Source organism: Ceratotherium simum, chromosome 1, assembly GCF_057802395.1.
Source record: "Ceratotherium simum simum isolate JZ-2026a chromosome 1, ASM5780239v1, whole genome shotgun sequence".
NCBI lineage: Eukaryota > Metazoa > Chordata > Mammalia > Perissodactyla > Rhinocerotidae > Ceratotherium > Ceratotherium simum.
Window position 1 is genome coordinate 60,315,086 of NC_141900.1, and position 26,814 is coordinate 60,341,899.

At 41.4% G+C, this 26,814-nt stretch overlaps 1 protein-coding gene and 1 non-coding gene across 3 annotated transcripts in view; both read right to left on the minus strand.

Annotated features, from left to right (window-relative positions):
- Nucleotides 1-26,814, minus strand: part of JAZF1 (JAZF zinc finger 1) — a 374,269-nt gene that overhangs the window by 309,867 nt on the left and 37,588 nt on the right. The gene's annotated exons all lie outside the window — the stretch shown is intronic.
- Nucleotides 5,868-5,973, minus strand: LOC147918223 (U6 spliceosomal RNA). The gene has a single exon (XR_015553523.1). It is a non-coding gene; the product is annotated as a U6 spliceosomal RNA (small nuclear RNA).

Here is a 26,814-nt window from a genome sequence, read left to right on the forward strand (position 1 = left end):
TGGATATCTATGAATCAGAAAACCTAGTAGCAAAAAGTATAATTAGGGGCCAGCCCAGTGGCATAGTGGTTAAGTTTGCGTGCTCTGCTTCAGTGGCCCAGGGTTTGCAGGTTCGGATCACACAACACTTATCAAGCCACGCTGAGGCGGCGTCCCACATATAAAGTAGAGGAAGATGGGCACGGATGTTAGTCCAGGGCCAATCTTCCCCAGCAAAAAGAGGAGGATTGGCAACAGATGTTAGCTCAGGGCTAATCTTCCTCACACATACACACAAAAACAGTGTAATTAACTTCAAGAGACTCCCGAGAGGTGTGTGTTCATGCGTGTTATCAGCAAGAGTGGTGGGAATGGCTTTGTGCCCTCTAGGTAGTATTTCCATTACCCAGGTGCAACTATTATTTCTGCAAGCATCTGAGTTCAAGATAGAAACAAAACTTGGGGACAGCTGCCTATATACCTGACCCTGAATTGTGTGGATACTAGGGTGCTGTACCAATATCTAATTTTCTATCATTCCAACTCTAGAGCTCTTTTTTCACTTTGTTCCTGTTCCAAGAGCCTGACTGGTGGAGAAGATACGTGAAATGTCCCAAACCTATGATTTTGTGTTCATGGAGTATCATCACCTCTGCCCTGCTGGTGACAGGAAAGTGGCTGTCTGCGAGTACTTAAAACAAGTACCACTAGGAAAGAACTTTCTGGAAGAAACCTTAGTGGCCTCCAAATTGGCAAGTGAAAGGAACCAAAAGTCAGTGAAGGAAAAGTCACTGACCTAACAATCGAGGGCAGTTTTATTAGCTTCATTCAATGAAGCAAACACTTGGACAAAAAAACTTATTATTCAAACCAGATGCTGATTTTGTAACATTCACTTCAATGATGAACTGTTTTAGTTTTCTTTTATTTTGAATACGTAATATAAAGCAGGCAAACCACGACATTAATAAAGGCACACTTGAAATTTGTAAAGTTGGTTTGAAAAAGAACTGAATGTAGGAAACCTGTTTTCAAAAGTTTATTGCCCAAAGCATTTTTTTTCTTTTTTAATCATGTGACAAAAGAAGTGCAATAGTGGGTTTAAGGCAAGATCAATTATGGGCAGCAATGAGATTACCCTTTAAAGATAATTAGCCCCAAATCTTGATTACTGCTAGCTCAAATTATCTGGTCATAAGGCATATAAAGTACTGCATTCATCTATCTCAAATAAGAATGGAGGATGGGCTCCTCAAGGTGAGCAGTCAGGTAAGATGGGGAGGCAGAGAAGGGGAACATACAGATCTCAAGGGCCTAAGAGAAAGCAAAATTTTCATAAAAATGTTTACTAAGCGCAAAAGTCACTTTAAAAAAAAGCCTGCTGATAATCTCCCTCTTAAAAATGATTATTCTCTCTCGTCAGAAGAATGATGAGGAACAGATCTCAACCCCAGAAAAAAAGCAAGCATTTCTGGTGAGTAAAGCAGCCGAGTGGATCCTGGGAGAAGGTAAGAGCAGACCACGGGGAATGGAGCCCAGAAAGAAGACCTTGGCCTTGGAACATAATCCCCAAGGGAAAGCAGAACACCCCCCTTCTGTTTGGAGGTGGTAGAGCCTTGCTGTGCAGTGTCCGGGTTCTGTCTGACCCAGTGAACTGCTACCCCACAAACAACACAGCGTAGCCGCCAGGGGCCTGCTTCTGCTGCTTTTGGGAGACAGAACTAGAGCATTTTAGAGATGGAAAAGATCAACATCATTTTACAAACAAGGCGACTCAGGATCAAGGAGGCAGACTGAATTCTCATGGGACTAGAGAATGGCAAAGCCAATTCTCAAACCCACCTGTCCTGACTCCTTACCCACCTCCCTCCCTCCCGCAGATGATGGTGAGGCTCCGGAGAGCAGTTACTAAGGACTGCTATTGTTGAGCAATCCCTGCAGTCTGCCACAGTTGTGAAAGGTCACCTGCCTTGGGTGTGTTAATTTGATGATTCGGCGCCAGAGAGTTGCAAAAGAACATCTACATTTGTATTGGAACTATAAATCTTATTTACCAAAACCTACTATGGGCCAGGCACTGTGTTAGGCACCGGTATTCATTTTCCTTTTGTAATGCTCACAACCTAGGAGGGGTATTACATAACCTCGTTTCACTGAAAAATGAGGTTTAGAGAGGTGACGTAACTTGCTTATGCTCACACCACTAGGTAAGTGGCAATCATGGGTTCAGACCAGTTTTTCTAGCTCCTTGACAACACTGGGCTTTCTACTACACTACTAGCCCTCAAAGTTTTGCCAAAAAAAAAGAGCTCTTCATTCACCTGATTATGAGAGCTGCACAAGAAGCTTTGCCTAGTGAAACGATCCGAATCATTATATAATATATGCACCCTGAGCAATGGTAAGGAAGCTTCTAAAATCTGGGTGTAAACATGAGCCCTTTTAGTTACTTAGCTAAGGAGAGAAGTTTCTTGTAAAATTCCAATTTTTCCTTCTAAAAATCTTTGCTTCACAGATCCTGGATATTCTGTTTATTACTCTTCTTTTCTCTTTTAAGTCCCCACAAGCAGAAGAGAAGGACAATGGGAACCTTAACAACACAGAGACGGTCACCAAAGTAAGAGCCCGTTGACAAGACCATGGAGAACTTCATTATTCCAGCTCGCAGCCTTCTTGTGGCTGGCAGGCCTCCACTGATGCTTTCACCTTCTGGCAACCACCTGCCACCTTTACCTTCTGGAAACATGGGCAAGTAGCCAGCCTGGAGATTTCTGCTCTCTGACTAAACACAAACACCTCTCATCTTCCAGTCTGAACACAACCCCGAAGACCAGGGCTCACTGAGGGTTTGGTACTACTGATGTCTCTGCAGTGTGTAATCTTCTGTCTGTAGAGAGGCTGGCCCATTTAAAGCTAGAACATTCCAAAGGGTCCTATTCTTAACCAGTGGAGGACCTACGGGGTTTGAGCTTGCTTTCCTCAATATACAGACCAGACAAATACAAGCGCCAGCCAGGCAAATGGGGCATGGTGTGCTCTCAACAAAACACAACCAACCTCCCTTTCCTAGTGACTTTTTAGAGTTTATTTACCGGCAGTTTCAGGTTCTGGAAATATAAAAATGAATGGGTTCTGCCCCTGAGGAGCTCACTCACAGTCTGGTGAGGGAGACAATACCCCTGAGAAGGTTAATGGAGGTCTTAGGTGGTAAGCATGAGAACACACAGGTTTACCAAATGCCATAAGGAAATGGGACAGAGGAACTAGGGAAGCTTCATCAAAGAAGGGGCCACATGAACTGGATTTATAAGATGGGTTGGAGTTTTCAAGGTAACGAAATGGAGGTTTAGGGACATCGCAAGGAGACAGGATAGCGTGTTCAAAGGCTCACATTTACGAAGGGCCTGCAGTCCAGGGAGTAAAGAAAAGCAATGTTTATATGTAAGAGAAGGTGGAAAACCAGTAAAGGAAGCATCTCAGAGACCATTACAAAGGGTCTCTATAGGCATCCAGGAGTCAGAGAAGGTTTTAAACCACATTTAGCTTTTTTTTTTTTTTTTTTTTTTTTTAAGAAAGTCATTCTGGCAGACATGCCAAGTGCAGACAGGAGTCTACATCAGCGCTGTACAAAAAAAATAAAATGTGAGCCACAGAGCCAAACCACATATATAATTTTAAATTTTCTAGTAGCAACATTTAAGGAAAGAGAAAAAATAAGTGAAATTAATTTAATAATAGATTTTAACTTCCCAAATCCAAACTATTATTATTAAACATGTAGTCTATATTTTTAAAATTATTGAGATAGTTTACATTCTTTTTTCTCATACTAAGTCTTCTAAACCGACACATTTACAGCACATCTTGATTTGGATGAGCCACATTTCAAGTGCCCAAAAGCCAGATGCGGCCAGTGGTTACCATTATTGGACAGCACAGCTCTAGATAAACCAAATACAAGACCCACTTAGGACGCTGTAGCCAAGAGTCCAAACAAGAGATGACAAAGGTCGGGGCAGATACTTCCTCAGACATAGGCTAAACTACCACTGAAATGCAAGTTTACAAACACGTAACTTATTTTTTGTTTTGAATGGGGAATAATTCACATGGTTCACAGATAAAAATAATACAACAAACAGTGCTGCTCCTACTCTTTTCTGTCTGTCCACCCCATCCCCCACCCACCCATTAAAGGTAAGCGTTTTTACTGAGTTTCTTTTGTTTATCCTTTCAATGTTTCTTCATGCAGATACAAGCATATATGAATATCAGCTCATATTTTGTCCCCTCTCTACACCAAAGGTCTCATACTACATGTTCTGATCTACACTTGTTTTTTTTCATTTAATAACATATCTTGGAGATCTTTCCATATCACTGCATAAAGAGGTTCCATGTTTTCTAAATGCTACAACCATTTTCAATTGTATGGATGAATCATAGTTTATTTCACCAGTCTCCTACTAGTGGATATTTGAATCGCTTCCAATCTTTTCTATTACAAACAATGGCTACCTCAATAAAAAAAAATAAATTAAAAAAAACACAATGGTCTAATGAAAAACCTCCGATATACGTCACTTTATACGTATTCAGATGTACCTGCAGGGAAAAATTACCAGTAGCTAAATCGCTGGGTCAAAGGGTAACTGTATTGGCAATCTTATAGAGTCTGCCGTATAGTTTAAATTTGCATTTCTCTTATTATGTCTGAGTCTGAAGATCTTTTCTTAGGTTTAAAGACAAAATCTGCACTTCTTGTTCTGTGAATAATATGTTCATGTCCTTTGCCTGTTTTTCTACTGGTCTGCCAGTCATTTTCTTATTCATTTGTAGGAGCTCTTTATATAGAGAGGTAAGCCCTTTGTCCATTGCAAATATTGTTTTCCCTGATTGTCATTTGTCTTTTGAATTTGCTTATTGTGTTTTTTACCAAGTAAAATTTTTAATCTGAATTTAGTCAAATTTATAAATCTTTTTCTTTTATGGTTTCTGAATTTTGAGTCATATTTTAAAAAGCCTTCTTACTTCAAAGTTATAAAGGAATTTACCCATTTTCCTCTAGTCCTTTTATGATTTTAAGCAGATATGAATATCTACTCAAATTTTGAAATCCTTATTAAAAATATCATTTCTCACTTTTCCCAACTGAGGTAGACCAGACATTTTATGAATTGCCTTCCTGATTTCTCCCTTCTTTCTTTGCCATAATGCTTTTGAATATCACATTCATCATTATATAAAATGAACTAATCAAGATGGAGTTTATTTTTAATGGTATGAGTTATAGAACCAACCTCATCTTTCTCCAGACAGCTACCCACTTGGTTCAATACCATATACTAAAAACTTCATCATTATCCCATTGAAAACACAATTTTTAAATACTCTTCTATTTGTGTAGACAGAAACCTGGATTTTTATAAACTCATGGTTCTAATTCTCTGGTCTAGACACTACAGAGGTAAATATAATTTATGCTATTCAATTATTGATGGGAACTGCCAAGTTTTGCAAAACTGCATTCCTACAGCAATGTTTTTACTCCCACATCATCATCGATATCTTTTAAGCAGATGCTTGACTTGAAGAGATATACAGACATAAACTGCCATTGAGAAGCTGACAATTTGGAGGCTGCTAAATTATTTTTCACAATTAATTTGTTTAAAAGGCAAGCAACACAACACAATTAAAGTCTGGCAAAACTCTCATCAGAATCCTGGTTTACCCAAGTTCATTTTATATGATCTCCAGCGTCGTATTCAAAAGAATTACAGCAAAGAAAGAAAGGAGGTAGAAAACAGGTGATTCAGAAAATATCTAGTCCACCTCAGCTGGAAAAGTGAAAAATGATATTTTTTTGAGTTTTCATAAAGACAAATAAAAATATGGACTGCCTCACAAATTTGTGTGTCATCCTTGCACAGGGCCATGTGAATCTTCTCAGTATCATTGCAATTTTAGTGTATGTGCTGCCAAAACAAGCATGGAAAATGATATTCTTTAACAAGGACTGAACATTCCCAATTACTTCTATTCAAAAGTTTCTAGTAAACTGGAATTTTTAAGGTAAAAATGAGGCAGGTATAGTATTCTATGATAAATGCCCTTTTACTCCAGTATTAACTCAAACCCTCTGTATTAGCATCTTTCAAGTTTTATTCAATTGACGCATATTAGACATATTTCCCTGTCATTTGAGGTTGTAAAATTAGTTATCATAGTTCCGTTTCTAAGAGAGATTTAGACAGACACACACACACACAGAAACACACACATACACACACACAGTTATGAGTGGTATATCCTTCAAAAATCGGAAGGGGATCAGTTCCTACAGAGGATGCTCATGTATTAGACACACATTTCACATAGGTGATAAGAGTACCAGAAAAATAACAATGGCAACAAAATGATCCTATGTAAGAAATAAAGGAAATGCTGATGAAGTGGGTCAGGAGAATCCTGTGGAGTAACAGCTCCCCCAGACATGACCAAAGTGTAGCTTCCAAGACCTCTGAGATGTTTCTAAAAGAGACAGCTGAAGTGGAAGCCAACAGCCCTGTGAACGAAGAGACCATGGTCATGCTCCTCCTGGGGTGGTCTCCCTATCTCCTTACCTCCTCCCAAACCCGCTGCTTTCCAATCAACCTGCAGACTCAAGAGAAGGCCTCACAAACCTGATCTCCAGCCCTGAGACCATCTCTTGGCTTTCAACCTGTTTTCAACTTGCAAGTGCCTAATGGAGGCAATTCACCCCCATATCACAGCTTAGTATTTTTATTTTTATTTTTTTTGTGAGGAAGATCAGCCCTGAACTAACATCCATGCTAATCCTCCTCTTTTTGCTGAGGAAGACCAGCTCTGAGCTAACATCTATTGCCAATCCTCCTCCTTTTTTTTTCCCCCCCAAAGCCCCAGTGGATAGTTGTATGTCATAGCTGCACATCCTTCTAGTTGCTGTATGTGGGACACGGCCTCAGCATGGCTGGACAAGCGGTGCGTCGGTGCGCGCCCGGGGTTCCGAACCGGGGCCGCCAGCAGCGAAGCGCGCGCACTTAACCGCTAAGCCACGGGGCCGGCCCCACAGCTTAGTATTTAAAACTAACCACTGATGCCCACTGCCCCTCCCCTCCAACAAAACCCTACCTTGCTTCCCCTGTCTATATCAATAATATTATCACTTTCCAATTTGCCTGGACTCCTTCACACCTCACACCTTAGGCATCTTCTGACTGTTGACACCCTGTGATGGCCACTCACCAAGTCTTTCTCTGTGATGTCCCCACCCTGCTCTTCCTTTTTGTTCCAAGGCCACTCATCTATTTCAGGGCCTCCTCAGGACCCTGTGCCTACTTCATAATCTCTTAACTGGTTTCCTTACTCCCCCAGTTACAAACGATTCTATAGAAAATTGCCATGAACTCTTCCCAAAAGGTACTTTCTCCCAAACCTCTAATGTTCCCCATTACATACATGACAGCCTGAAGTCATGTCACTGATGATTTCATTCATTTAACAAATATTTACGGAGTCCTACTTTTCGCCAGGCACTATTCTAGGCATTTGCGACACATCAATGAACAGACAAAAACTCCTGCTTAATCTCGTCTTTCCCTGCCCTTCATCTCACTAGTCCCCTAGACAACTGTAAACATATCTATAAATAAATCTATACCAGAAGTTATATTCTGGTATATTTATATATTCAATGATGCCTAACAGACCTCTACTACGTGTTGGATCCAGTAGTGTGCAAGACGGATGTAGTCTTCCATTTGTCCCACTATGGCCTTCCCTCACCTTCCTGTTCGGAATGCCTTCTCCTTCCCTCATCCTCTAAACCCTGCCCATCCTGAAATACACAATCCAACCCTCCAACTTCCATAAAGACTCCCCTGGGAACCCACACCCACGGCAGGGGCCATCAGTCCCTTTCCGTCTTGCGACATCCCTTTTCTTGTAAAGTGCTTGTGGTTTTCTCTTTTCTTTTTTCGTGCTTTTCATGGATTTAATGAAACTCCCTAATTAGAGTATAGATCTTTGAGGTCCAGATGCTTGTTCTCTTCTTTGCACTCCCTAATAGAATTCCATAATCACAGAACATTAGAGCCAAGGGAAACCTCTGACACCAGTTCATCAAAACCATCTTGCTGCTGAGAAAGTTGAGGCATAGAGAGTTTAAGTCATAGTATCAAGTGCTAAAAAAGAAAAAAAAAAGTGAATAACTGAATGGCAGACGGGCAGGCATCCTTCCCTTTGTCCCTCGAGGTCGAGGAAGACGTCTTAAGTGCTAATTACACGCAGTTCTTTTCCCCTGGAATCCATGCACATGTTCCCAAGCTGTCTGATGACTTGCTGAGAGCTACTGCCCAGCTGAGGCCTAACTAACCTGGAAAAGCCACCGCAACTGGTGGATTTGCCCAGTTCTGCACTGTTGGCCTCTTTGCAATTCTCCACTTCCTGCAGATTGCTTGAGACCTCAGTGATGCTAAACGGCTAAACCCTAAGCCCATACATTTTCCAGATTCCAGACTGCTCTCCCCTCACTGCCCCCATGAAATTCGGGGCTCCACGTATCCTGCTTTACCTTCTTCTCTGGCCAGGAGGCTGACCCCCGTGAGAGCCAGAGAGAGCTCTCTGAAGGAGGTGGCCACTTAGAGCAGGAGTACCCAGGTAGAGGTAAAATGCAGATGCAATTAAAAGTATCTACAAATGCAAAATAAGAATAACCCTGTGAGGGCCAGCCCCGTGGCTTGGCGGTTAAGTGCACGCACTCCGCTGCTAGCGGCCCGGGTTCGGACCCCGGGTGCGCACCGACGCACCACTTCTCTGGCCATGCTGCGGCCGCGTCCCACATACAGCAACTAGAAGGACGGGCAACTATGACATACAACTATCTACTGGGGCTTTGGGGGGGAAAAAAAAAAAAGAATAACCCTGTGAGAAGTATAATTAGAAACAGGCTCGTAGAGCCCAGAAGTCATCTACAAAACTATGAGATGGAGCATGATATATAAATGCCAGGATTTTTAACATGAGCTCCATTTCTATTCCCCTACATCCATGTGATTTCTTCCCCACTATTCATATGAAACCCAAGGGGAAATCATGTTTTCCTTCCACTCCTTGTGCCTACTGAAATGGCAATGTGTGCTCAATAATGTTTCCTCAATCTCCTAAAAGTGAAAGACCAGTTTATCCTTTGCTCAAGCTGAAAAAAGTCAAATTTAACAGATGCGCAGTCGTGCACATGTGGCCAATGTAGATAAGAGTGTCTCCTGTTTGTACGTTTCTCTGTGGGGGCTGGAAGAACTGATAGTACTTAATTGGCCACAGATTATGAAGCCCACGGTCACCAAATTAGACTGGAGGTAATTGCCCCTCAGATGTTGTTTTAGGCAGCTGTTCCATTATTCACAAGTAAATCTGTGCCCTCAATTTATAATAATCCTTTGATGTTGTAGTCTTTTGGTATAGCTGAATGCCATAACCTTGGAAGCCATCAATAGTTCTCTCTTAAGCTATCTTCAGACCCAGAGGATAGTTTGGTGGCAATATACACACGGGAAGAAACTCTTGGTTAAGATCAAAGAATATTCCTTACATTTATGAAAACCTTCGAAATATAGAGACTTCCTACCTAACAGCAGCCAGCAAGTGGTCTTGTTTATTTCTATTTAAGTAAATGAGTTTTTATTTTTATTTTTATTTTTTTAAAGATTTTATTTATTTATTTTTTTCCCCCCAAAGCCCCAGTAGATAGTTGTATGTCACAGCTGCACATCCTTCTAGTTGCTGTATGTGGGACGCGGCCGCAGCATAGCCGGAGAAGTGGCCTGTCGGTGCGCGCCCGGGATCCGAACCCGGGCCGCCAGCAGCAGAGCACGAGCACTTAACCGCTAAGCCACGGGGCCGGCCCGTAAATGAGTTTTTAAAAGCAGGAAAAAACATTCTAAGCTCCAATTTAAATCTTCTTCTATCTGATTTTAGCTTCATTGGGGAAAGAAATAAAGATTCATGGCTGAACCAAAACCAGATGACATACGAGTTCTTCAGTCAGAGATACAGCTGCCAGAATCTTCTCTAATGTGCTCCCAACCTACTATTCCAGCTTCTCCCTCCATTCCTCCCCTGCAGACAGGACATCTTTCACCCAGTCAGGACTGCCCACTATGTCCAGAACACACTCTGCTGCTCAGCTTATGTGATTATCTGAACCTCACTTACTAGAACAGGGCCACTGTGACCTAGGTTGGCCTAACAATAACTGCTGACCCAGACCATGGGCTGGCACTCTTTCTGGTTTCTCCTGCCTTGAGCTGGAACAGGTTCAGGCAACTAGGGTGAGACTGGGCCAGCGGGCAGGATTTAAGGGGCCCTCCCAGATCTGCAGAGGAGGAAGAGACAGGCTGGGGGTCTGCTGGGCCTGAGATGACAGTGCAGCCAGCCTTCCATTAGTCCACCAGACCTGAACAGTTGTAACACTAATGTATCACTGCTTCTAAGGTTAGGTCAACTCTGGAGCATCACCCACCAACACTGCCCATTCAGTAACACAGCATTCATTTGTTCATTCATTCATTCTCTATTTAATGAGTCCCTGCCTAGGTGTGAGCACATACATCTCAACATGGCAAATCTAGTAAACTCCCAGTTAGCCTGAACCCACTGAAGTATGAACTTCCATTAACTGGAATGATGGGGTTCCTTCCTATAAGTGACATTTCAGCCACACACCAAATTATGATATTCTATCTAAACATGCCTCTCCCTCTTCTCTACCAGAGGAAATCACTCACAGTTATTCGTAAAGATACAGGTGTCACTTCCCTAGGAAGCCTTTTCCAACTCCTCTAGTCTTCCTAGAAGGCTTTGCAGCTACATCTCTTACTACATCCTCCTTTACTTTCTTTTCTAGCTACACTGTCCTTTTCTCAGTTCATGCCTTCCACGTTAAGCTCCTTTCTGCCTCAGGGCCTTTGGACATGCAGTCTGCTCTCCTGAAATGTTCCTGCCTATATTCTAACTTATGACCACCCCCAGCACCACACCCCTACTGCTCACCCCTTCAGCAAGGTAAGCCTCACCACCCTTCAGATCTCAGTTGAACCAGGAAAGCCATCCCCGATCCCCACCATTATTCACCCTCATAATCTCACATGCCTTTCCTTTCCTGCACTTATCAAAGCTGTACTGTCGGATCTGTGATATTATTTGATTAAAATCTATTTCCTCACTAGACTATAAGCTCTATAAGACTAGAGACCACGACCTTTTTTATTTATCATTGTAACCACAGTGTGGTACCAGCACAGTGACACACAGTAGGCTTAGTAAGTATTAGCTGAATGAATCAATAACCTTCTCTACAGTATTTGTGTCACTCAATTCCAATTGCCCATTTGTGTACTGGCCCCAAAGCCTGGCCCCTGCCAGCCATCTCAGAGCCAAACACTTCTCCACAATTCATTTACAAAGGGGAAATGGACATTTATCCCTATGGCCTATCCCTTGTATATCCACGTCTAGTAGCAACGGAGAATAAAAATAAGGATCTTAAGAGCCTAAGGTTGATGATCCTCATGTACTACTAAGGTCATGAAAAAGTGGCCTTAGAATATATCCAAAAAGGTTGAAATAAAAACTAAAAATAAGGAGGAGGGTGTTAAGTATTACTAAGTGTTTCTGATGAACTCTGACCTAACCAGAAAAGTCATAACCAAAGAACCCCATTTCCTGACTCCTTTTCGGATGATGTGTCAGTTGTGTTGACCACTGAGTAGGAACCAAACTGAGTGAACTGAAGACAGAAATGTGCCATGTGCATCTTCTGGGTTAGTGCCCGTGATGGGCTGAATCGTGTCCCCCCAAAATTCATATGTTGAAGCCCTAACCCCCAATACCCCAGAATGTGACTATATTTGGAGAGAGGGCCTTTAAAGAGAAATTAAGTTAAACTGAGGCCCTTAGGGTGGGTTCTGATCCAATCAGACTGGTGTCCTTATCTCAGAAGAGCACACTGGGACACAGATACACACAAACGGAAGACACAGGGGGAAGACACAGGGAGAAGGCAGCCACCTGCAGGCCAAGGAGAGAGGCCTCAGAGGAAACCAACCCTGCCGGCACCTTGATCTTGGACTTCTAACCTCCAGAACTGTGAGAAAATATATTTCTATTGTTTAAGCCACCCAGTCTGTGGCATTTGTTATAGCAGCCCTGGTAACCAATATAGTGCCCAAGCAGTTCTGGAGGGAAAAGGAAGGAATGTTTGCCAAGTATCCACGGCCCACCCCACTCTTTACAATCCTAGGTGTCGTCTTCTCCTCAGGGCCATCCCTTCTTCTCTGTGTGACAAATGAGGACACTGAGGCACAAGGCCAGAGGGGGCTGAGCCAGAATCTGACTCCAGGGCTATCTGCTTCCAAATTCCATGTCCTCTTTTGCACTACACTTTTAGATCCAGAAGACCAAAGTGGAATATAAAATATGAAAGCAGATTCTAATTTGCTTTATTTAGCCCTTAGAAAATGGGTGAGATCACCATTTTAGCTAAGTTGAAGAACCAGATGCATTTGTATGCATCACCCAAATAAAGTGATTGAAATACTGTGAAACAGATGTGAATAGAAACTAATTTTGTTTTTTAATGAGCGTTTTCACCAGATCAATACCACAAAATGCTAAGCTGCAAAATGTCATTACAATTTAAATGCAACTGCCCAGTTGATTGGTTCAAAGAGGCACTTCTAGTCGCTAAAAATGTATTTTCTCTTCATAAGAGCAGGAGTCTATTATGTAAAATCAAGTCATGAAAATTTTAATTGCACTGCGTAAGGGACAGAACCTGGTCTAGCCTCCAGACCATGGAAAGGCAGAGAGAAACAAAATGCAGCTGAATGCTTAATCAGCTGTCTGTCACTTTCTGAATAGTGACTAATATTCTAATTATTAGTCACCACACTGAGAAGGTGCAATTATGGAACAGGAGCGATTGCTTTAATTTTTTTTGTTGTTGTTAACCCACAATTTGTGAGGCCTTCACAAAAATACGATTTAAGTCCCCATAAGCTATGGAGGAAAAAATGATTAACAGTTGAAATTCAGTCCCCCTTCCAAAGGATTAAAAAAAAAAAAGCTTTGAAGTTGTCTTGACAGATATGACTAACAACTATAATCACAGAAATAAATTTAGTAAAACGATAATTTATCTGTCACAATTTACCGAGGGAGAAAAGGTGTAGCCCAAGCAGCTGAATTGTGAAGTTAAATGAAAGCAAAGATAGAACTCCATTTTTAATGAAATGTAGAGCATTATTAATTGGTTTCCTAGCAACAGCCTGGCTAAAATTACTTAACACGTCTGCTCAATCATATGCAAATATGAGTGTTATCCCTTAAATGTTGATTATAGTTTGTCTTTTCAGATGCAAATCCAATGTGTAAAGTGAATGTAAATGTTGACAATGCCAATACAAAAAAATCCCCTGATTAACATCATTCTGGTGTTCAAAGCACCAGACTTGAGGATCTTCCCTTTCGAAGGACTGCAAGCTGCTTGGGCTGCCATCTTCCTTTACCTGTCCTCCCTGCCTCGCCTTACCACTGTCCTCGCCCCACTGCAAGCATCAGAGATAACTAACAAAATGATATTGCCGGGCCTGGCCGCACTGCACTGCAATTATTTCTCATCAGTGCTAAACGATGGATGGATGATGCTTTCAGCTTAGAGTTCAATCAGACGATGCAACGATGCAAGAGGCCTGCCGACCCAGCACCAAGGTTGGTCTCAAGTTTGGTTTTGCAGATAAAACCAGACCTTTGGATGATTCCATCAGAACCCAAGCAGACAAATTCCCTTCAAAACTGCCAAATAAGGTACTCTTCTTCAGCTTTACTCTGGTCTTGTCCTGCAGTTCAAGAGCAGCTTGGGAGCAACCATGTTCCACAGACAACAGAGACACTAAGAAGGGGTGCCTCCAGGGACAGAGGGCATGTAGCCCCCTCATAATCACCATCAGGCCCCAAAGCCACCCTAACAACACACCACTCCAAGCAAAAGCAATGTGCTTGCCATGCTTTCACTTATTCATGCAACAAATATTCATTGCACAATTACAGTTTGTCAGTAATGATCTAGGTGCTGGAGAGACAGCAGTGAATAAGAAAAAGTCCCTATGTTCATCTGTTTTAGTGCAGGGAAGAGAGAAATAAATCAAGAAATACATAAACAATAAAATTTCAGGTAGTGATAAAAAATAGGAAGAAAAAAAGTAGCTTAAGGAGGAGAGGGGGATGGGCAGGGCTGGATGGACCATAATAGATAAGGCCTCTCACAGGTTGTCTTCTGTACAGATTTAAAAGAAAAGGAACAAGCCAGGCACAGGTGGGGGAAAGCAAGTCCGCACCCTGGGGCAGGAAAGAGCTTGGGACAACAAGAGGGCCAGGGGGGTTAAGTATGATGAGGAACAGAAAAGTGGGGGGGGGGGGGTGTTTGATGTGAGAAATACAGCTTTGAGCCAAGACCTAGACCACCTTTCAACAAGGCTGCATCCCTAAGCCTGCATCAGGGACACTACTGTCTCTAGGTCCACCTTAGGAGTATACTTCAGGACTAAAAGATGGAGGGTAAGTCTGCCATATGTGGGAGGAAAGAGGAGAGGGTGAGTCCCACTGAACCCTAAAGGTCCTTTCCTCTGTAGGTCAAGGCTCAGTCCCCTTCTGACCCCTGAGAATCTTGCTAGCCAATTGGAAAGTACATTCTTGAACTGATCTCCCCTAGAGGAGGTGGGGTGGGCTTTTCTGGCCAAAGACCCTGTCTGCAAGCCTCCAAAGGTTGGGAAATAGACAAACACTTTGTTCCAAACACTCAGTCAAGGCTCTGGGATATCCCAGGCAGTAGTCAGCAGCTCAGGACATGTATTCCAAGAAATTCTGAAACATGCTTATGAAGAGGATTGACAAAGATTCTACAGACAGCTCCATTCCAGGCCAAGGATCCCCAGACTAACCTTATGAGTACTGGCTGGGCCAAGGGAAAATGGACAGATTCTTCTCCCAAAACATCAAACTCTGGCCTTGTAAGCCACGCCTTAAGTCTCTGAAGTCTTTAAGAGTTACTATTAAATGCAAATGACCTTAAGAGAAACAGGTGAAACCATAGGTGTTGCACATCTGGGGGTGGGGTGGGGCTGGGGGGCTTAGTTTGGGGCACAAAGATGTCCAGAGGACTGTGGAAGTGGGATGGGACCTAGTCTACCTGGTTGGCCTAGAATGGACCTGCTTCAGGAATGGTTTGCAGAGGAGTCGCCATACCTGTCTGCATGATACAAACACTTCACCAGGCTTGCCTTAATTCATATTAACCCTTAAAGAGAAACACCAATAGTATTTCATTTAGCTTGGGAGTCTAAAAAGAAAAAACAGAGCCAAACAGTTTAATTTCATCAAAGTGGAGGTAAATGTCAAAAAGTCACCACCACTCAATTAGAAAAAGGATAACCTTCTATTTGCAGCATCTAATCATAGTTCAAGGAGGCTATATTAAATTGTGAGTTAAAAACCAAACAGGTTGTACATGTGACTGTGGTCCTGGTCACTGAAATGTTTCTTTTAGCCCAGTGGTTCTCGAAGCAGCATCAGCCATACCTGGGAATTTATTAGGAATGCATATTCATAGGCCTAGCCCCATGCTTACTGAATTAGAAATCTGGCAGTGGGCCCAGAAATCTTTGTTTTAACAAGCCCTCCAGGTGATTCTATGCATGCTAAACTTGAGAGCCACCTTTCAAGGCCAATTCAGCAAGATAGTGTATGTCCGAGTTTATACTAACTTGCACTAACTTACTGCAAATTATTTCAATCAATAGGAAACCAAGGAGAGTTGCACTGTACCTTCAGCAGGATGGCATGCATTCAAAATAAACACACCAATTGTGTGAATTCCTGACACAGTAACTTTTTCCAAAGAATGCACCACTCGGAACACAAGATGCTGATTTACTGATTTCTTAAGATAACCAATTGTTCCGGCTAAGAGAGAAATGAAGAGAAGAAGGTTAGTTATTCTTTAGGAAATTCAAGTTTGATGTAGCCTTCTGAGAGCAGCTTTGAGAATCACTGAGTGCTCTGATCGAATGCTAGTCTCTCTTTTCAGACCCGTTCCAGCACGGTCAGGGCTCCATCCTCCACAATGGGGGCTCTCTCGGGTGGACACAGGGTCTCACAGGAGGACTCACTGTACACACTCCAAAAACCTGTGCTGAATGGATGACTCGCTCTAATTCTTACATTTTAGAGGGAACATTTAGTCTTTTTAGTGTTCCTGACAATAAAATGTATGTTACGCCACCATACGTTCATTAAAAACTTTGAACACGAAAATAGAGTCTAGAAGATGCTTTAATCATTATAGAATAAATATAGATGAGGAAATCTACAATCAGAAGGGTGAATCTCAAGTTTAATCGTGCATCAGAATCACTTGTGATGCCTGATAAAAATGCAGACGTTGTGAATCAGAACATTTTGATTCAGGTGAGTTGGGGGCCAGCATTCGTGAGTTGGGGGCCAGCATTCGCCTTTTGAATAAGCATGCCCAGGTGATTCTGATGGAGGTATTTGTATTTAAATAGTAACTTCTCCAGTTTTCAAGGGGTGTTAATAAAGGGGTAATGAGAGAGGGGTTTTTTTTTTTTACTGAGGAAAACAAAGCAATAGAACAAGTTCGTATGTGTTTTTCATTAAAGTAACTTTTTAATAAGTAACTTTTTTCTGATTACAAAAGTTAGACATGTTCATTGTAAGAAAAAAAAACAAAAACAGAAAAGCAAAAGACAGTAAAGATACCCATAGTCCCACCATTTGAGATAACTTGGTACATTATATTCTTCCAGATAACTTGCTGACTCTTTCTTCACACACACACACACACACACACACACACACACACTCTTTCCTTTTAAAAATAGTGGGATCAGAGTCCATGTAGTTATTTACTATGTGTTTTACATCTAACATCTTCATACTACTCCTTGAGTCTTTTAGATATAAAATGACAGAATGTCTAAACATTAACGCTCTATTGGTAAGAGTTAAAAAAAAAAAATCAAGGAATTAACATTCTATTTATGTGGTCAGCACATAAATACAAATATTTGTGTCATTTGTACAAGTATGCTAAAAATCTCATTATTGTTTTCATTAAAGTGATTTAGCATTGAAGAGTTTATTCATTAGTTCATCTTAATGTGTGCGCATTACTTGAAAGCCTCTAGACATACATACACTATATTAATACAAGTATCCATTTTAATAAAACTTATTAGATCAAGGTTTTTCTCATTAAATTCAAAGAGAGCCAAAAGACTCCACTGGAACAAAATTGAGACCAAAAAAAAATTTTTTTTAACGTGCCCTGAGAGGCTATAAACTTTAATTCTATTCAACCAGGAAGTGGTCAAAACATAAATGCATTTCACAGAATATACTCATCATAACTTGAAAGGTAAATTCTTGCATGTTTTATAAGCGGGGCAGAAAGAATATGAGTTTACGCGACTAGCCCACATCCATGCTCCCCTGAGAGACCTGGCATCAGAGAGCTTGCAATAGCTTCAGCACTTAGTGTCATGTGAACTCAAGTGAGGCATCTAATTCTTAGATGCTTCAGTTTCCTCATCTGGAAAATGGGGGTGCTAATAAACAATATCTGTGTTACTGAGTTCCCGAGGGTTCCCAAGGGCCAAGTGGGATAATACATGTGAAGTTCTAAAGGACTCCTCCAAGGGTATCCAGAGTCTAGCTGGTATCTAGCTCTCTGAAATGGCACTCACTCACCATTTCTTAGTCTACTGTCCTCCCCCCACTGTACCCCTCAATCTCTTGAACACAACAAGGGATTGGACAGAATACAAAATGTGTATGCACGTTACGCCAAAGAATAGGGAATAATTTAACCTTCCAATATTTGTTCTGAGAACTGCTTTACAATTGAATCACACCCAATTCAATGTGATCATGAAAAGTCTAAGTCATGTATTCTGGGAAGTTCCTCATGAATGACAGTTCTCTGAGAGTGATGGGCATGGTACCACACCGAGCTTATCATCACCACTACCTGGAGAGCCCTCAGGAACAAAAATTCCCAGATGCCACATTAGAGATTCTGGTAGGTTTTTAACTTAACCACGTATGAAATTTTAAGACGCCCTGACCTATCACAGTAGTTTCTAAGCCAATTATTCTTGACATTAAAAATTGTTCATTAGTTTCCATAAGACTAGGAACCCTAAGTACAATATGACTGAACTGCCTGTCAGAGATTTGCATATTCAGAAGGACAGAAGGCCCTCAAAACCGTTCTCTGAGACAAACACATAGATACGGAGAACAGATTGGTGGTTACCAGGGGGGAAGGGGAGTGGGCAGGGGGAGGGGGCAAAAGGAGTAAAGGGGCACATGCGTATGGTGATGGATGGCAACTAGACTTTTAGTGGTAAACACAATGTAGTCTATACAGAAGCAGAAATATAATGATGTACACCTGAAATTTATATAAAGTTATAAACCAATGTTACCTCAACAAAATAAAAATAAAATAAAATAAAGGTACTTAAACCACACTAGCAAAAACAAAAACCAAAAACTGTTCTTCGTCACTTCAATGAAAACATCTATCTAAACGACTACCTGAATACACACAATGAACTTTCTTAGGGAAATAACAAAAGATTGCCAATCGCTTTCCAAAACATTTTTTATTTCACCACAATCTTCTCTCCTTACATAAATAATACCACAAAATACACTAGATGATTAGAAATTTTTTAAATATCCTCAACACCATAATTATCATCTCTTTTTCCTATAAACAACAAGCAAAAAGGACACTTGGCCCCTAAAACCTGCTCTTTGCACATACTGCCAAAGCTCTGGATACAACATTCTTTTATTCATTCAACAAATGACGAAAATAAGCATTTTCAGCACCAGCCACAAATCTGCAGAGCTTATCCCAGAGAGCAGTATCGTACAATTTGCATAGGAGTTCTGTTACCATTCTTTTAAAGAGTCAAATAAGGCCTGATTTTTTAACCTCTGGGTTGGAAAACCAGACTGTGGCTTTGCCATGTGCATTCTTTCTCAAAAGTTTCCTCTGTTATGGGAAAAACAACAGCACAAGTTCCCTCAATGTACTACTGTTAGGTGCAATTCTTGAAATTTGATGGATTAAAAAAATAACTCAGAAACCTACAAATTTATTGTACTAAGCAACCTCACCTGGAACATATGGGTCAGAGACTGACCACATAAAATATTGATTAAAAAAACCACTCTTTGATCATACTGCCCACACGATCAGATGTTTTTTGGCTAAAACATTTCTTAGTTGGAATCCCAAGGAGAATATCATTACATGTAATTTTCCTACTATCACTGATGAACTGGAATGTAAAAAGTGCTCATTTTGAAAACATGTGAGTTATTGGTTACTTGATTACCATTAGAGAATACGAATTAGGGTTAACAGTGTGTGGCAGTCTGGATCTGAAAGACAGCAATGAATTCATTAGGGAGAAAGGGGATCAGCAAGGCTCAGCTAATTTATAATACTGACCGCAACATGAAATCAAGTCGTGTTCCAGAGCCAGAACCCATTAAAAGCGCAGTGGGAGAAAAGGGAGCAAAGACTGTCTTGCTTACAAACTTGAAGTCTTGTGGGAACCAAGTATCAGGATACTCATAGCTTAGGGGAAACCAGGACTGCCCATAAAGATTTCAAAGGAGTCAACTTCAAGGACGAGGAAGGATTCTTAAGGGTGGTCAGGAGAGGATTAACTAGAAGTTATAAAGTGAAATTATTGCGAAGGCAATTTGAGCCACACATAAGGAAGCAATTTCCAGCCATAATTTTAATTAGGAGCACAGAATGATCTTCTGTGTAATGATGGCCCTTCATCATTACCATTATTCAGAATTACCCTGCATCCACATGCATAAACAGAGAGTGGAAATGAAACATAGACGTCGAAGAAAGGTCAACCATAATCAATCTTTTTTATCCTCCAACTGCAGGTGAAATTTTCCAAATACTCGAATCTAGTCAGCTCTCAATTTATATTCAATTTGCCAAGAATTGATAAACCCAGAGAGCCACCGCTCTCTCCCATCCTCACCCCTAACCCATCTCCGACCCTTCACACTACTTCCAAATCTGGGACTTCCTGCTGCTGCTGCACGAGAATCTTTATGGATATACACCGAGCTCTAGAGAGAACCCGTGAGTGGAGGAAAGGAAGAAACCATAAAAAGCAAACCCTCCTAAGCAAGCAGGGCTGGGTCTCCCCTCTCCAAAAAAGATCATCCTCCAAGCCTCTCAAATGGTTTACTCATCTCTATTTTACCATCTTATTAATTAAAATAGGAGATTCATTTGGCAAACACTCTTTTAAAAATGCAAATAATTTCATAAGTGGACCAGACTATATCAGCTATTCACACCATGAATCAGATTTGCTTTCCTATCACCAGCTATAATTGTTGCCTTGAAGAAATGAGAGTTTTGATTGAGAATGGTTAAAAGGGGAAGAAAGGTAAAATGAAACTTAGAAAATGAAGTGCTATAGGGATATAGCAGGGGAGGGGCACCAGAATGGGGAAATAAAATTAAAGAATCATAAGAGCACCTGCTGCCTAGATAAAGGGATACAGATAAAGAGATGATGACACAGACAATGTGCAAATTGTATTTACTTTTTAAAATCTGCCAGGAGGACCCAGGAAAGGAAACAGAAATTTTCTTTTTTCCTCTTTTCTTTACCTAGCAGCAACTTGTTTTCAGGACCCAGAGTTCAACCTAGTATTAATACTAAGAGTTTGGCTTCAACTTGAGATAAATGGCTTTTTGTGCACTAGCCTTGGAACCTATCCAGTGTAATGACTCCTTATTGTAGCCTACGAGGACCCCACCTCCCCATTCAACCTCACTCATAATGTTCCAGCCACACGAGGCTGCCTTCTGTTCTTTTAACAGGCCAACTTGTTCCTACCCCAGGGCCTTTACACTTGCTGTGCCCTCTGTCAAGAACAGTCTTCTTCTGGAGAATGTTTCACATCACTCTGGTCTCAGAAAAACTTTCACATCTTCAGATGGGCCTTCTCTGACCCTAACCAATGTTGTCCCACCTGCGACCCACAAAACTCATGTACAACTCTCCATTTTTATTGGTCCCACTGCCTATTTTATTTCCTTCTTAGCAGTTGTGCCTATCAGAAATCTTCTCTTGTTCATTTATTCACTCATGTATCACCTGTCTTCCTCACTAAAACCCAAGTTTTCGTGAAACCAGGAGTGTAAGCTCTTGCTCACAGTCCTCTACTCTGTGCCCTGAACAGTACCTGGCACGTAGTGAGCACTCCACGAATAATGGTTGTTCCACAAGACCTTTAACAAACATAAGGGACACCACCTCTTTTTTTTGAATTTGGAGACTTCTCCATTATAGAAAGCATCGAAGGCATACCCAATAAAAATCTCTAATGAAATAGTTATGGTTTTAATATCCAGAATTGGGTCTCTAGCATTGTTTTAAATTTACCATTATTTGTCTTTTACTGAAGAACTACAACAGGACCGTGGTTCCTGAGGAGGACCAGTAAGAGCCCAGTCTAGGGTCGGCCCCGTGGCTTAGTGGGTAAGTGCAAGCGCTCTGCTACTGGCGGCCCAGGTTCAGATCCCGGGCGCACGCCGACGGACCGCTTCTCCAGCCATGCTGAGGCCACGTCCCACACACAGCAACTAGAAGGATGTGCAACTATGACATACAACTATCTACTGGGGCTTTGGGGGGGGCGGGGGGAAGGAGGAGGATTGGCAATAGATGTTAGCTCAGAGCCGGTCTTCCTCAGCAAAAAGAGGAGGATTAGCATGGATGTTAGCTCAGGGCTGATCTTCCTCACAAAAAAAAAAAAAAAAAAAAAAAAAAGAGCCCAGTCTAACAGTGACTTTTTTTTATACCCAAATAAAGTAATTTTAGTTAGCTTAAAAACAGGGTCCTATAGTGACAATAGAAGCTTCATGGTAGGGGACTTCTCAAGGATATGAGAACAGAGGGTTGAAAAATATGTGTGTATATATATGTATATATATATAGATTTGTAACTCCTACCATTTATTGTCCAATCCTTTTTTATACTATCATTTATCACCTTCTATTTTATATTATAGTTATTTATATGCATATTATCTCTCCTGGACTGTAAGGACCTCGGGGGATGGGATTCATGCCTGATTCCTCCTACCTCCCAAATGCCCAGCATTGTGCTTTATACATTACAGGCGCTCAATTAACATCAAACAGATGCATGAATGATACTTCCACTATTTCTCAAAATGAAGCAAACCATAAGCTATCCCATCTTCAAGCAGTAATCTTCCTAACTGATAACTGGGTAAATTGGGGGAACTAATATTTTCCTTATATAGTAACATCACCAATTACCACTGAGAGATATGGACTATTTGAAACAAACATGCACGTGTTACGTTGCATACGCACAGAGACACAGGTTTGAGTGAAAATTAAACATGGACATTTCTAGTCCCAATGTTTCTGTTCCCCAAAACTAAAGAGCCCTTTCTCCTCAACAGGCTAAGTACCTGACAACAACAGTTGCTACTACAAACATTCACTAAAAGGCAGATAAGAGACAGAGCCTTCACCATGTGGCACAAAATATACTGTTTAAGATGTAGGGGTTGCTACATGTTGCAAGTTTTACAATTGTTCTTATGTCAGTTAATTGCTTATAAGAGAAAACAGCACCCTGCCACGTGCTCCTAACCACATGTTCTTTGGCTATTTTAATAAGAACTGGCTCCGATTTATAGCAAAATAACTTTGCTCAGGACTGTCTGCCAAAATCTTATCTGATAAACGCCCCCCACACATGGACATCTGGGGACGGCATTTTGAGGCACTGTTCTGAGAGAACATGGAGGAGATGTTTTCAAGGGCAAAAGAGAGCTTCAAAAGAAGCAATTATTTGTTAAATCTGATCAATAGCGAAGAGCAGGAACTGTAAAATGCCTCTTAAAAACTCATTTCAGGATGAGGTGAAGTGACATTTACAGCAACACCAAGAACAAAATACTTATAAACAAGTTGGTGGTATTCTGGCTAAGTAGGTGGCACCAACATAAAATTCTCTGTTTGTATCTACGTATCTAGGTAGAAGGAGGTTATCAACACACTCATCTCTAGTCCTCTTCCTGTATTAACGTCTTGTGCTATTGTACAGGCTCTCTTATTTTAAGCAAGGCCATGTAATGAAGTTTCTACAAGCTGTTGAGATTGGCAACTGTACAAACACCTTTTTCCATTCTGTTTCACCTCAGGAAAAATATTCATTTTTCCAAAATGTATGGATAGCACTGCCAATCTACGATGCTGCTATGGAAGCCAAAAACATAACAACAACGATCACAGTCATAGCAGGGACTGATTACTGAAAGTCGACACATGCCAGGTACTGTGCTAAATGTTTTACATTTATTATCTTACAACCCTTACAACTCTGTGAAGAAGCTACACTCTCATTTTACTGATGAAGAAATGGGGACTCAGAGAGTTTAAGTTACTTGTTTGAGGTAGTACAGCTAAAAATACATGGCAGAACTGAGATTCAAACCCAGTTTTCCTAATTCTAAACCCAAGCCCTTATCCACCACACTAAACTTTTTCCTGCTCTTGTGATCTCTTAAATGCTAAGGCAGCCTCCCTTGAGAAAGGAAAAAAAAGAAATCATCTGGATACATACAAGAATATGGCCTGTGCCCCTCCAGCAAAGATGAGTCTGGAAACAGTGTTGTGTTTAGAACTGAGAGAAATAAAACCTCAGTTGAGGAGGGTCTAGGCTGCCGGGCCACAAGCAGGGAGTTGAATGTGTAGTATGATGGGACAGCTCAAATCCACCAACAGTTAGTGAACACCTGCCTTACACTGGCCACTTCCATCTGAGCCAGAATTTCAGAGGTTATAGAGTTCTTGTCCTCACAGTTTTTGTGTTTTTGTTTTTGGTCTTTTTTTTGTGTGTGAGGAAGATTGGCCCTGTGCTAACATCTGTTGCCAATCTTCCTCTTTTTCTTTTTTTTTTTTCCTCCCCAAAGCCCCAGAATATAGTTGTGCATCATAGTTGTTCTCCTCTCAAGGCGAGATCCGCATTCCAGAAGCATACCTACTATGTGCTACAAAGCAAGTAGGCATAACCTCTCTATAGGGCTTAAGGGCTTATTACAAGAAGGGAGTAAAATGCAGGAAAAATAGCATACATTTTGAAAATCCTGATGCTGGTAGAAGTCACAATAAAAATAGGAGCCAGAAGCTACTCTTATTTCTGCAACTCTATGAACAGACCCAGCCGAGTAAAAAAGGCGCAGAGAACAAGTTAATAATGGCCTAAATATAAAGCCATAGCTTCAAATCCAACCTACTATTAATTAATTTATGTATTGCCACAAGGGAGGAGACAGTTAGTATTAAGTTAGATTAAATTATGGAGAAGCTTCAGCATTGCTGTGACTATTTCAACAGTAATTATTAAGTTGCTATGTCTTTCCTCCCTAATAAAAAACCCTTTATTCTCATTCTCAGAATGCTTTGCCATTCACCTATCACTAGCTTCTTTTGACAGATATGACAAGCTTTTCAGAGTAGACTAAAGACACTTTTCAAAGAGAACAAGGAAATCTGATTTGTAAATCCTAGTAGGCTTCTGCTCCACACTTGGTCTCTGAAGAATACTTGCCTCCAATTTTCTCCCAAGAATCCTGGGTCTCACTGCTGTGCCCCATGTACACTTGCCATGACCAACAGCACCTGAAGGAGCTGTGGACATGGTACAGGGAAAGGGGCACTGAATTAGGAGCCCAAAGACCCAGGCTCACGTCCCAGACTTATCACTTAGGAGCCATGTGAATCTGCCCTCCGTTTCCATGACTATAAAATAGAGGCCCTGAGCTGGCGGGAGGCTCAAATGAGAAAGCACATATGAAAGCTGTTGGGAAACTGTAAACCACACAAACGTGAACTAATTAGTTAACTAGTAAACTGCCTAGTTAATTAACTTATCAGTTAATTGACTAATTAGTTAGTTGGCTGATTAATTAGGTCATGGCAGACCTAATGAGAAGGGCTAAGTTGCTACCCCCTGGCCCAGCTCTGATGATCCCCTGTCCCACTACGCTTGCTTCACTATCAGAGACCACCTTCCTGACTCTCCATAGTGACACCTGACCCTGGTTTAGATTCTGCCACAGAACACTGCTTTCGCATGCTCCCATCAGCCTCTGAGGGCCTGAAGTGCCAGCAGCCCATCTCTGAAGTAATCAAACTTTTCAAGGAAAAGACCAAAGGGAACTCTTAGCAGGGGCTCATTCCTTCCCTTCTGCACCAGCTAGAGGGCCAGAAACACCTAGGATTGCTTTTCCTGTTGCCCTGTGCTCAGTAATTCATTCATTCAGTTATTTACTGAAGGCCCACTGTGTGACTAGGCCCTGGACACAAGGATGAAGACAACGTCCTGCCCTCAAGGAGCTTAGAGAGGAGCAGGAGGCAACAGCCCTATGGACAAATACAGTAAAGGGGTCACCAAGGTATGCTGCGAGTATGATGCTGTGGGTACGATGAGAGTATGCTAGGGGTACACTGAGGGTATGCTGGAGGTATGCTGAGAGTATGGTGAGGGTATGCAGGGGGTATGCTGGGGATATGCTGGGGGTATGCTGGGGGTAGGGGAGATAGAGGCCACAGTTCTTTCAGGACAGGGATGGAGGAAGGGAGGAAGACCAGGAAAGGTTGACAAGTTCCTATAAAGGGTGAATGAAGTCACTACAAGTCCCAGTTGTCCAGAAAACAGGCAGAGAGCAAAGTGACTGAGTTATCAGAATAGGGGAGCACTAACAGACAAAAGTACTCATGACAGTACTTTTACTGCAGTCTAGGAAACATATGCCCGCCCGCCCCTCTCCCCCAACCCCACAGAGATTCCAATTCCGTAGGTCTGGGGGGGTGGAGAGAACACGTATGCCCTTAAAAGGTTCTACAGGTGATTTTAATATCTGGCTCCCAATAGATTCTGTTGGTGCTTCCAGTATTTTTCATATCATGGCACACACAGTAAATGACAGTATTTATACAACACAATGAATTAACGTGGAGGTGATTTGGCAACACCTATGTGGGTATTGTGGGAAAAAAAAATCAATTTTCTGTCTTTATATTACATTAATATGATAAGAAAGATAAAATGCTAGGAAAGATATTAAACAATGGATTTTTATAAATATTCCAAATATAATCTTTTGAAATCACTGAATTCTAGAAGTTTATAAAGGGAGCCATACAAGTGATGTTCAAATATAATTTGAACTGTTATAACTTTTTGAATGGTAGCAGGAAATATTAAATGCTTTAGCACAGAAGGAAATTTACAGCCATGACTGAGTGGTGGCACATGTGAAACCCACTCACAGCACGTAGTTTTAGGAACCTCTCAGGTGATGTTACTCCAGCTTTTAATTTGGGGTAGAACAAAAATTCAGGCTCGAAAGATGCAGACACAGCCTGTATCCTGTTCCAGTGAAATCCCAAGCTAAATGTTAAATAGAAAGTCAATCTAGACACAACTCAGAGACATGTGACTTCTAGAAAGTTTAAGTTAAACAAAATGAACAAGCAGCTCCCACATAGAAACCTGACAACCAGAAGAGAAGGTTTAAGGATTTTTTAAAGGCTCAGCTCTCTGAGCTCTAGGGGTGGAGTCAAA